General features: G+C 43.9%; 2 protein-coding genes, 1 long non-coding RNA gene and 1 pseudogene across 27 annotated transcripts in view; 2 read left to right on the forward strand and 2 right to left on the reverse strand.

The window, feature by feature from the left end:
- Positions 1 to 13,109, forward strand: part of LOC130523562 (NACHT, LRR and PYD domains-containing protein 12-like) — a 669,815-nt gene that overhangs the window by 477,428 nt on the left and 179,278 nt on the right. The gene's annotated exons all lie outside the window — the stretch shown is intronic.
- LOC130523563 (NACHT, LRR and PYD domains-containing protein 12-like) overlaps positions 1 to 13,109 on the reverse strand; it is a 401,914-nt pseudogene that overhangs the window by 146,290 nt on the left and 242,515 nt on the right.
- The window catches only part of LOC130523568 (protein NLRC3-like), a 59,840-nt gene that overhangs the window by 16,183 nt on the left and 30,548 nt on the right, over positions 1 to 13,109 (reverse strand). The gene's annotated exons all lie outside the window — the stretch shown is intronic.
- The window catches only part of LOC130523612 (uncharacterized), a 90,428-nt gene that overhangs the window by 9,682 nt on the left and 67,637 nt on the right, over positions 1 to 13,109 (forward strand). The window lies entirely within an intron of this gene.

The following is a 13,109-nucleotide window of genomic DNA, read 5'->3' on the forward strand; positions in this document are numbered from 1 at the left end:
AAAGTGTTGCTGCTACACCTACAGACATTAATCGTTAAAGGTTAAGCTGAAACCATCACGACACCAAGACAACTCATCTCTCTCCAACTGCAGATTTTTTGATCCAGAATCAGATCTGCCGCCTCATTCTTTGACCCTCCCACCAAGCATCACCCTCTAAAAGAGACAAGCTTCGTACTGAAGCACTTCGTACTAAAGGTCCAAAGGTCAGTAACTGGGAGTTGATGGTTGGGATCAAGTTGAGCTCTGCTGGCAGCTCTACCAAAGTCTAAATGTTTTCAATATGTCTGTGTAAATTCTCAGTCATCCAGGTCATTGTATCCAAGGTAGTTTTCTCTGTCAACTGGACTGGGTTTCTTCTCTTGAAGACGTTTCGCCTTCTATCCAGAAGGCTTCTTCAGTTCTGAAATCGCTGGGGAGAGAGCTTGAAAATATATAGCCCCTGTGGACCATTTGCATGCTAATGATCCGGGTGGTCACCTGAGAGTCGTTAGCAGGGTCGTTGGTCGGGTCGTTCACCTAGTTTCTGTTGAGGTGTCTCCCCTTTGTCTGCTGGGTCACATGGTGATGAGTCACTGGGTCTCCTAGAATGGTGTGAATGTTTGTTTTGCTGTTGGAAGGAGTGGAGGACTGCATTGTATGTGGGTGACAGGAAGTGCCTCAGGCCACCACCTCCGTTTAAGGATGGTTTTTCCAATTTAACATGGATAGCTTCCTTGACCCCCCTTTCAAACCAGCGGTCTTCTCTGGCCAGTATCCTTATTGGCTGTCCTCGAAGGAGTGCCCACTCTCCTTTAGGTGTAAGTGGACTGCTGAATCCTGACCCGAAGAGGTGGCACGTCTGTGTTGTGCAACATTTTCAAGCTCTCTCCCCAGCGATTTCAGAACTGAAGAAGCCTTCTGGATAGAAGGCGAAACGTCTTCAAGAGAAGAAACCCAGTCCAGTTGACAGAGAAAACTACCTTGGATACAATGACCTGGATGACTGAGAATTTACACACTAAAACAACAGTTTTTGCAATATTTGCACGTCAATTTATCAAAGTTGCTTTGTTATGAGTACCAATATTTGTAATTTTAACAAATAAATTCCATTTAAATCACATATTGTTGTAGTAAATCTAACAAAAAATTCTGTTTAATAGTTTACAAAATTTCACAGTGATTTAAACAAAAAATATATGTATTTGGGTTTATAAGATCTTTTTGTAGGGATTTTACAATGTTTTTATGTACATTTCACGGTCTTTTTTTAGAGTGTAGGGCACGTTTGTGCGTGATATCACTCCGCGTCTGCGCAACGACCACAACCTCCTATCTTTAGTATTGCTGCGCCAACTGGTGGTCTTTTGGGTTGAGGATAACGGTGATCTATATGTACCTATATGTAGCTATAGCATCATTGCCTCCACTCCAGCCGCTCCTGGTAGTTCCTCAAAAACACTGAGTTTCTAGTGGATGCACAATCTGTGGAAGCCAACATAGAAATTTCTGAAGAGCCAAAGTTCTTGCAACAAAAATATAGTCCCCAATTAGGTTGTTTTGTTATCACACGACCCCGTCCCCATTATCTTAAGAGAATATAAGAGAATGAGTGGAGACAGAAGAGAGAATGAGACGTTTTTGGCGCGTGTCGCTCTTGATTTAGTGTTTATTTTTGCAGTAAACTTAAAGGAGGCCTTTTCACTTTATGTTTGATTCCATTTAAGCTGATATTCCATTCTTGACATCTTTGGTCACTTTGCTTCTTTTTATTTCCTATTTCCCACATTTATTCATAGTTTTTATTAGATTGCAATAAATCCTATAACATTGAACAGATTGACTAAAGTCAAATGACCTGCGGTTCCCACCGATAGCCGTCATTCTGATGGGTTTTTGCTGGCTGCAGCTGAAATATTCCAATGCTCCATGTCACAGAGACAGTAAATACTAAACCCTAAAGATTCTGAAGGCATGATGTAAAATAGTAACGTATAATACAGACATTTGAAGAGACAATTAAGAGAATGTTTCCATGCTTCTAAGAGTGGCCGAGGAGCCATTTAGAACTTTATAAAGATGCATTGTGTGATACCAGGAACTAATTTAACTTCAAGGCGAAGCTGCTTCTGCTTTGTCGACCATCGACTGATCTCCTGAAAGTCCACAGGCGCTTTTTAAAAACTGAATTTTTCATCTATGGAGGGAGTAGACGGCAGATGTTTCCACAGATGCTCTTCACCAGTGGTCAGTGAGTGATGAAGCAGATGAGCGGGAGTTGACTGGCTTCAACCAGCTACTGTCTCAATGTCTCCAGCCCATAGTGTGGATTCTCTACGAGATCAGACAGCAGCTTCAGCTCTGAATCCTGCAGCTGGTTGAACCTGAGGTCCAGTTTTCTGAGATGGGAAGGATTGGACCTCAGCGCCGAGGCCAGAGAGTCACAGCTGATCTCTGATAAACTGCAGCTCCATAATCTAAATAAAGAAGGGAAACTTTTATAAGGTTCTAAGTGAAACCAGTATTAATCTGAAAGGTTAATCAAAGGCATGATCTGTAAATATTTAATTTAGTTACAGGTTAAAAAATGATAGTAATATGTAATTACCACAATTCCAACCTCTCAGGTTTGCACTGTTCCAAAGGAGAATATATATTGTTCTGGCCCTCACTCTTCCCAGGTTCTCCCACCTCTTTCCCTCCCATCTCATCATGGAGATCCATCTCACCTGTGGCTCATCTTTAAAGGCACAACCTGTCTTAGATGACTTCCTGTCTCCCCCACCATCTCCCTCCTCGTTGGCTGGTGTCTACCAGGCACCCTCACCTAGTTTTGTCTAATTTTGGTTACCATCTGTGGGCTTTTTCATTGTCCTTAAATCAATTTATCATGAATAAGTGGTCCCCGTGTGGCCCTCCCTCCTGAAGGAAATGGGCACAACACACACACTCAGAAAGTGTGAGGACCCTCGGATGGAATAATGGACATTTTTGAGAATGGTGTTTACCTCAGAGTTTCCAGTCGGCAGTTTGGAAAGTGGAGAAAACCACAGAGCAGCTTCACTCCTGAATCCTGCAGCTGGTTCCCACTCAGGTCCAGTTTTCTGAGATGGGAGGGATTGGACCTCAGCGCCGAGGCCAGAGAGCCACAGCTGAGCTCTGATAACCTGCACTTAATCAATCTGAAAAATGCAGGATAAGGTTATACGGTGCAGGTCTGCATGTTATCTGCGTCAGTACTAACCTACGTTAGTTCTTAGTTGGGTCAGACCTGAATTCACGATATTCCAAGGAATTTTTTAATGTGGTGCATCACAGCAGTGTTGAGAACAGCCTCACTTCACCATCTTAGCAGCTGGTATATAGGTAGAAAAATGAAGACTGACCTGAGCCTCTCCAGTTTACAGTTTGGACTCTCCAGTCCAGAACAGAGCCGCTCCACTCCTGAATCCTGCAGCTGGTTCTGACTCAGGTCCAGTTTTCTGAGATGGGAGGGATTGGACCTCAGCGCCGAGGCCAGAGAGCCACAGCTGATCTCTGATAAACTGCACAGCCATAATCTAAATAAAGAAGGGAAACTTTTATAAGGTTATAAGTGAAACCAGTATTCATCTGAAACATTAATCAAAGGCATGATCTGTAAATATTTAATTTAGGTACAGGTTAAAAAATGATAGTAATATGTAATTACCACGATTCCAACCTCTCAGGTTTGCACTGTTCCAACGGAGAATATATATTGTTCTGGCCCTCACTCTTCCCAGGTTCTCCCACCTCTTTCCCTCCCATCTCATCATGGAGATCCATCTCACCTGTGGCTCATCTTTAAAGGCACAACCTGTCTTAGATGACTTCCTGTCTCCCTCACCATCTCCCTCCTCGTTGGCTGGTGTCTACCAGGCACCCTCACCTAGTTTTGTCTAATTTTGGTTACCATCTGTCGGCTTTTTCATTGTCCTTAAATCAATTTATCATGAATAAGTGGTCCCCGTGTGGCCCTCCCTCCTCCTGAAGGAACTGGGCACAACACACACACTCAGAAAGTGTGAGGACCCTCGGATGGAATAATGGACATTTTTGAGAATGGTGTTTACCTCAGAGTTTCCAGTCGGCAGTTTGGAAAGTGGAGAAAACCACAGAGCAGCTTCACTCCTGAATCCTGCAGCTGGTTCCACTCAGGTCCAGTTCTCTGAGATGGGAGGGATTGGACCTCAGCGCCGAGGCCAGAGATCCACAGCTGATCTCTGATAAACTGCACTCAATCAACCTGAAAAATGCAGGATGAGGTTATACGGTGCAGGTCTGCATGTTATCTGCGTCAGTACTAAACCTACGTTAGTTCTTAGTTGGGTCAGACCTGAATTCACGATATTACAAGGAATTTTTTAATGTGGTGCATCACAGCAGTGTTGAGAACAGCCTCACTTCACCATCTTAGCAGCTGGTATATAGGTAGGAAAATGAAGACTGACCTGAGCCTCTCCAGTTTACAGTTTGGACTCTCCAGTCCAGAACAGAGCCGCTCCACTCCTGAATCCTGCAGCTGGTTCTGACTCAGGTCCAGTTCTCTGAGATGGGAGGGATTGGACCTCAGCGCCGAGGCCAGAGAGCCACAGCTGATCTCTGATAAACTGCACAGCCATAATCTAAATAAAGAAGGGAAACTTTTATAAGGTTATAAGTGAAACCAGTATTCATCTGAAACATTAATCAAAGGCATGATCTGTAAATATTTAATTTAGGTACAGGTTAAAAAATGATAGTAATATGTAATTACCACAATTCCAACCTCTCAGGTTTGCACTGTTCCAACGGAGAATATATATTGTTCTGGCCCTCACTCTTCCCAGGTTCTCCCACCTCTTTCCCTCCCATCTCATCATGGAGATCCATCTCACCTGTGGCTCATCTTTAAAGGCACAACCTGTCTTAGATGACTTCCTGTCTCCCTCACCATCTCCCTCCTCGTTGGCTGGTGTCTACCAGGCACCCTCACCTAGTTTTGTCTAATTTTGGTTACCATCTGTCGGCTTTTTCATTGTCCTTAAATCAATTTATCATGAATAAGTGGTCCCCGTGTGGCCCTCCCTCCTGAAGGAACTGGGCACAACACACACACTCAGAAAGTGTGAGGACCCTCGGATGGAATAATGGACATTTTTGAGAATGGTGTTTACCTCAGAGTTTCCAGTCGGCAGTTTGGAAAGTGGAGAAAACCACAGAGCAGCTTCACTCCTGAATCCTGCAGCTGGTTCCCACTCAGGTCCAGTTCTCTGAGATGGGAGGGATTGGACCTCAGCGCCGAGGCCAGAGATCCACAGCTGATCTCTGATAAACTGCACTCAATCAACTGAAAAATGCAGGATGAGGTTATACGGTGCAGGTCTGCATGTTATCTGCGTCAGTACTAAACCTACGTTAGTTCTTAGTTGGGTCAGACCTGAATTCACGATATTACAAGGAATTTTTTTAATGTGGTGCATCACAGCAGTGTTGAGAACAGCCTCACTTCACCATCTCAGCAGCTGGTATATAGGTAGGAAAATGAAGACTGACCTGAGCCTCTCCAGTTTACAGTTTGGACTCTCCAGTCCAGAACAGAGCCGCTTCACTCCTGAATCCTGCAACTTGTTGTAGCTCAGGTCCAGAACCCTCAGATGGGAGAGGTTGGACTTCAGAGCTGAGGCCACAGAATCACAGCTGGTCTCTGATAAACTGCAGCCTCTTAGTCTAAAATAACAATTATTTTGAGAGAAGACAAATAAAAATCAACATGTACCAGAGCAAAACACAGCTTACAAGCAACAAACCTCTGGTCCTGCACCGGCTTATCTGCCGTATGTTCCTATTTTGGTTCTTTCAGGGCGGTTGGACAAGATCTACAGCGTATGTAAAGTGTGTGTAGGTCAAAATACCTTCCAAGTTTGTGAGACCACATTTCTCAATAGCACTCAACTCTTGTCAGGAGTTGGGACAAAGCGACCCACTCCTGATAGCTTGTGGGCGATGCTGCAGCGACCCTGCAATCCCTACACTCTCTGGTGAAACCAAATCAAAGGTTTTAGACACTGCTGGATGCTGGAAGGGTGGCTATAGTCTGGACGCATAGTTCCCCTGACTGCACATTTCTCCAACAATGATTGGCAGCTGGTGTCCCTTGTTCTCCAGATGAGAGAAGGAAAGAGAGCCCCCCCACAGTGTGTTTGATTGCCCCACTGCAAGCTCAATGCTGCCAGAGAACATTGCAGGAGCATCAATTCCCCTCAGGGCATCAACAAGGACCTCAGGAAAAGGTGCAGCTGCCACCTACTAGAGACAAGCACACTGAGCTGAGATTCAAAGCCCTCTCCTCCCAAGAGAAGAGCTTGTTTGTTGGAGGCTCTTCTGGGCGATACCTGGTGCCACAGCTCCAGCTCAGCCCGTCTCTGGAGCTGAGGTGGAGCTGAGCAAGTTTCATGGTTCTCCACCACTTCCTCTCGCTGAGGACCTTCTCAGCTGGTGGTTTCTGCTCCACCTTCCAAGTTGAGCAGGTGATACTTCTGCATTCCTGCCACCAGGGTCTCTGCAGAAAGACTCTTCTCTACTGTTTTATATTAGATTGTAGAAAATTAGGATTTTTGGTTGATGTCTTAGATGTTGTTGACTAAGAGCAGGTTTTTCTTTAATACCATAGAAAGATTCGATGAGAAGAGCAAATGTATTATTTTATGAGCTCCTTCCACTACTATTATATTCACATACTTCCATGTTGTCTTAGATTGCAGCTGCATTTATTGCATCGTTCATAGAAAGTCATATTTGTGAGGAGAAAAACTCCAATAAGGTCATTTTCTTTAATGATCATTACAACAGAAGGAGGCGATGAACAAACAGATTTATGTAAAAATGTGTGAAAACTTATGGATGGAAACCTTTTTAAAATGGTTGCATTGTGTAGAATCGGTGTAGAATCAACTTGTTGACTTCTGATTTGGACTCCAATGGAAGTGAGGTGCAACAATTGTGGATGCTGAAAGCTTCAGATCTTCATGAAGGTTTCTGTGGTTGGACTGACCTGCTGCCCCTTTAAGAGGGAGGCAGGTTTGGGCTTCTGGCTGGAATGAAGCCACCTAAGATGAGAATGACTGCAGGCTTTCGGTACCAAGGTTTAACAGGGTGCTCACTTCACACTTGGGCTTTTCTCTTTTTTGGGATGGCTTTTCTCAGTAGAGAAGGGGCATGGCACACTGCAGCAGCTTTCTTTTTGGGGTTTCTAGTTTTCCTTCTGATCTTTAAAAGACAGGAAGAACCATTTTTGATTGGTCTGAATGTTTGGGCGGTTTTGTGGCCAGCCTAAAATAAAACAAGACAAATCTACAACTGATACTTCCTTTCTAGTCATTGATGACCATCCTCACATGGGACAGATTTCCACAACCAATTTAATACTGCAAATCTGTCCTGTGTGGTCTTTTTTCTGAGAACTGTAACACTACGTTTATAACAAAGATCAAACATGGAAACAGTTATTGTCTAACTAGTTACACCTGGGAAAGTACTGGATCATCTCTGACTGACCTGAGAGTCTCCAGCTCACAGAGAGGATCCTGGAGAAAACCACAGAGCAGCTTCACTGCTGGATCCTCTAGACTGATGTAGCTCAGCTCCAGAACCCTCAGATGGGAGGGATTGGACCTCAGCGCCGAGGCCAGAGAGTCACAGCTGATCTCTGATAACCAGCAGTTACTCAGCCTGGAAAAGGAATAAATGGGGCAAATAAAAACACATTTCTAAATCTGAAAATGAAGAGAAAAGCAGAAAATGTGAAGAAATTTAGAAAAGACCAACAGAGGCCTCCTGACCTGAGCGTCTCCAGTCTGCAGTTTGGATGCATCATTGCAGAAGACAGTAACTTTACGTCGGCATCTGTCAGGCTTTGGTTCCAGCTTAAGTCCAGCTCCCGTAGATGAGAAGGGTTTGACGTCATTGCTGAGGCCACAACTTCCCAATGACTCGTTGAAAGAAAACTACCAGCCAGTCTGTTGTGTATGAAACAAAAATAGTGAGTCAAACTTTGGGATTTCTAATCAACTTATCTGAGAATCTACCTCAACACAAATGTAGCTCATTTCCTGGAAAAGCTAAATTCAACACCGTAGAGCAACAGTTTGAACAACCATCAGATCTGAAATGCAACTGAATTATTCTCAACATTTGTCTTATTTTAGGACAGCTCATAATTACTCAATATTTAAAATGATTGTAGCAAATGGTTGAAAGAAACGTGCATCTTTTTATCTGTCTATCGGCTCTTTGGATATTTTGCATTTCATCCAATTTGTACGATGGTGCGTCAAGTCTTAATTCAGCGATCCGATCGATGACATCAGAGTCTCTGGTTGCATCGATTGCCCTCAGCTTCTGTTATATCTGCCTGTTTCCCTTCAAATCATTTTCACTGCACCTTTTGTTGCTAGTGATGAAGTTGCCACCTAACGGGTGTGGAAAGGCTCAAACAACTTTGTGGGTCACATAAAGGCTTCAAACGGAACCGCCACAAAGACCTAAAACACCCATTTAAACCAACGAGGCCGGCTGTTTTTACGTTGAACAAATGAAGCAGAATAGTCACGTGTCATTAGTTAAAATGTGTTTTTCTGTCGTTAAAATACGATGTATACAAACAAACAAAAGTTATTTAATGACATGACAGCAATTTCATGATAGTCAGTTAACTTGTGGCTCCTATTATTCCCGCCTTATGTTGGTTTGTCTGGATTGACCTTTGAACTTATATCCAGCCAGTGTTGAACATTTCTGGATGAATTGTTGTTGTTTTTAATTTATGGATGCTGCAATGGAGATAAAGAATTGAAGGAATGACCACTGGAGGGGGTATTGCTACCTGACATGATCCACTCGCTTGATTTAAACGCCGATGTCCGGCCCCAAAAATCTTTACTTACACGGCCTTCCTGCAGTTCCTCACAGCTGGAATCAGGCGACGTCGTCCCTCACTGAGGTGTTGTACTGCTGCAGGTTCAGCTCATCCAGAACCTCCTCTGACATCTGCAGCAGGTAGGCCAGAGCTGAACAGTGGATCACTGACAGTTTCCTCTCTGATATCTCCCCTGACTTCAGGAACTCTTGGATCTCCTGATGGACTGACTGATCCTTCATCTCCATCAGACAGTGGAAGATGTTGATGCTTCTGTCTGGGGAGAATCCATCACTGTTCTCCTTCTTCAGGTTGTTGAGGACCTTCTGGATGGTTCCTGGGTGGCTGTTCCTCTGATCCAACAGTCCACCCAAGATCCTCTGATTGGACTCCAGAGAGAGACCATGAAGGAAGCGAACAAACAAGTCCAGGTGGCCATTTTCACTTTCAAGAGATTTCCTTAGTGCTCTCCTGAGGAAGTCATCAAGAGATGTGATTGGTTCAGAATATTTTAGGAACTGATTTATAACCACTGTGTCTTTCCTGGTGTAACGGTGGAACATGTAGACGGCAGCCAGAAACTCCTGAACGCTCAGATGAACAAAGCAGTAGACTGATTTCTGGAAGATCACACTCTCTCTTTTGAAGATCTCTGTACAAACTCCTGAGTACACCGAAACCTCGGAGACGTCCAGACCACATCGCTCCAGGTCTTCTGAGTAGAACATGATGTTTCCTTTCTCCAGATGTTCAAACGCCAGCCGACCCAACTTCAGAAGGAGTTCTTTATCAGCCTCAGTCAGTTCCTCTGGTCTCTGCTTTCCTCCATACTTCTGCTTCTTCCTCTTCATCTGAACCCTCAGGAAGTGTGAGTAGAGGTCAGTCAGGGTTTGGGGCAGCTCTCCTCTCTGGTCTCTGGTCATCATGTCCTCCAGAACTATAGCAGCGATCCAGCAGAAAACTGGGATCAGACACATAATGTGGAGGCTCCTGGAGGCCTTGATGTGTGAGATGATTCTCTTGGACAGATCTTCATCACTGAACCTCCTCCTGAAGTACTCCTCCTTCTGGGAGTCAGTGAAGCCTCGTACTTCTGTGATCCTGTCAACACACGAGGGAGGAATCTGATAGGCTGCTGCAGGTCTGGAGGTGATCCAGATGAGAGCTGAGGGAAGCAGGTTCCCCTGGATGAGGTTCACCAGGAGCACGCCAACGGACGATACTTGTGTGACATCAGAGATGAGCTGATGGTTGTTGAAACCCAGTGAAAATCTGCTTTCATCCAGGCCATCAAAGATGAACAGAAGTTTCCAGACAGTCAGATCTTCTGCTCTGATCTTCTGTAATGTTGGATGGAAAACATGAAGCAGTGAGAGAAGACTGTGCTGCTCATCTCTGATCAAGTTCAGCTCCCTGCATGAGAGCGGAAGCACCAGACTGATGTCTTGGTTCTCCAAACCTTCTGCCCAGTCCAGACTGAACTTCTGCACTGAGAAGGTTTTTCCAACGCCGGCGACACCGTTGGTCAGAACCACTCTGATGTGTCTCTGTTGCTCAGATAAGACTTTGAAGAGGTCCTGGCACTTGATTGGAGTGTCCTGGATGTTCTTCTTGGAGGTTCTCTCAAGCTGTCTCACCTCATGTTGTGTGTCCACCTCCTCACTTTGTCCCTCAGTGATGTAGAGCTCAGTGTAGATCTTGTTCAGCAGGGTTCCACTTCCTGCTTCATGAGTTCCTTCAGTCACATGTTCACATCTTCTCTTCAGACTCATCTTATGACCTTCTATCACCTCCTGCAGATCACTTCCTGAACATAAGTAAACCAATGATTTCCATCTATAATAAATCATCAACACAACTACAAATTCATGACATCACAAATTAAATCTCATATTGAACAGTTTTACTTTGTTTGGGCTTCATTTCAGCATCTCCAGATCTACTTCCAGATTGTGAACAAGAGGACTCTCCTGGTGGAGCTGACTGGTCCCAGTTTGATAGGATGTGTTCCCCCCTCTCACTATGAAACACATCTCTATTAGTCCTTTGATTTATAGGATGAAAGAACCTGATCAAGACTCAATATTGTTCCAGCATTTATGTCTGAATTCATCTTTCAGTTTAAACCTGATTCTTGTTTCTAATCAACAATATTCACATTAAGTCTGTAACTATATGACTGTCTGAGGTTTAAGTGTTAAACATCTCCAATAATAAACTCACAACCTGCTGCTGTTAATGTGACTAACAGCTGCCACACAAACACATCATCACGCTTTAGTTTTCTTACATTTGGTCTGAACTTCTGAAGTTTATTGGTCTATCTTTGGACCGGTCACTCTTCAGGGACACCCAGCTGGGCACTGTGGACTCTGCTCTGTCCTCGTCCATCCTGAGGAAACATCAGAAATAGTGATGAGACTGTGATGAAGGTAAATAATCTGGAGAAGTTGTAGCTAAATAATCCCAATTCACTGCATTTTTATCAAACAGGAACATTTCTAATCCATTCTTGATAACAACTGAATCAATAAATCAATGATGTCTCTGTATCATTTTCATGTTTTCAGAGTTTAAGCTGCTTTTTTTTAACTGTTCCCTGCAGTGAGAAAAGAACTGGCACCTTTTCCAGCCCCTCATCCTGCAGCACTGAATGTGCTCTAAAGTTCTTTCCAGAGCAAACGTCTCTGCACTTGCAGCAACATGTTGTAGTCATGGATCCGTGAGGAGAACCGGATACAGGAAACGCCCCCACTTTGATCCCAAAACCCAACTGGTGGCCAACGGTGGTCCGGCAACGACGGGGACGCTGGTCCATCGGGCCCACAACACTGGTTTTCCACAGGCCAACATGGTGAAAGGACTGTGCACCGTTTCATTTTAAAGAGCTGATGAATTTCATTTTTCACGATAGTGGAGGCTAATACCTACAAAATGATGTTTTGTATGGTTGTGAAATGTTCGAAGGCAGAGTTATGTGGTTCAGAAAACCTTACTTTAAAGGTGAGCCTTGAGGTCCAATACCAAAGTTTATAGGGTCGACTTTGGAGTGGTCACTCTTCATGGACACACAGCTGGGCACTACGGACTCTGCTCTCTCTTCCTCTTCCATCACACATTCGCTCATTTTTAAATGTGAGTCTAAATGGTTAAGCAGGAACAGTCTGCTGACACAGAAAAGAAGATTAAAGAACATGATTCTCAGCATGAAGACAAGCAGAGGTCTGTCCAATGACGTATTGTCGGCTCATTCACATCAAAATCTATTATATGATGTCACCCTGTACATCATACAGGCCACATATATATTGGAAAAAGTTTTTGGACATCTTAAAAGTTTACACCATGTTAAACATAAAATAGTTGTGGAAAAAATGTTTCTCCTGGGTGTTTCAAAAGGTGCGGTGGCATTAGACGGATGCACACATATACAAATGAAATCATTTTTTATCTGGTTATGGTTTACAAGAAAACCTAAATTCTTTCAAGATGTCAGTTCTCAACATTAAATTCAACAAATAAGATGAGAATGCATTCAAAACTAAACAGAAATACGTCATCACATCATCAAAGTGGGTCAAATGCAGCATCATCTTCTGTCATCTCAGACAGGATTCCAAGAAGAGGATCTTCATTTTCAACAACGCACCTTGACATCTCATCATGGCTCGTCTGTCAGATTACAAGCAGCTTTTTTGATCAGGCGCATCATGTTTCTCACCAACACATGATGGTGCTGGAAAAAACATCTGTAGCCTGACCTAGAGGTCAAAACTCTGCATGGCGTGCACAGCTACTAGTTGCAGCTGGTGGTTGTGGCGGAGGAGATCCCAAACATATCTAGCAAGCTTGTTTTGGAGCAGAGCTTGTCCACCACCTCTGACCCCACTCATCACAGAAGTCCCACCATATCCATGGCCAGGTGTGTTGGCAGCATTGGAGCCAGCCTCAGGAAAAAGGTGTGTCAATATCTCAGAAGTGATGCATCAAGTTGCCACGACCCAACAGAAGTCAAGCAACCCAACATGCTGAATAGAATAGATGACACACAGCAAAGGGCAAAAAACACCCAATTCTGCTCAGACTAATCTGATCTGACCACATGTACAGGACCAAAAATATCAAAACACCATGGGTTTAGGTTTCGTTTCGTTTTCTTGACTGCTTCATTCAAAACAGAACACATTTCATAAATCCATAATAACAAATT

The sequence above is a fragment of the Takifugu flavidus genome, chromosome 4 (genome assembly GCF_003711565.1).
Source record: "Takifugu flavidus isolate HTHZ2018 chromosome 4, ASM371156v2, whole genome shotgun sequence".
In the NCBI taxonomy this organism is placed as follows: Eukaryota; Metazoa; Chordata; class Actinopteri; order Tetraodontiformes; family Tetraodontidae; genus Takifugu; species Takifugu flavidus.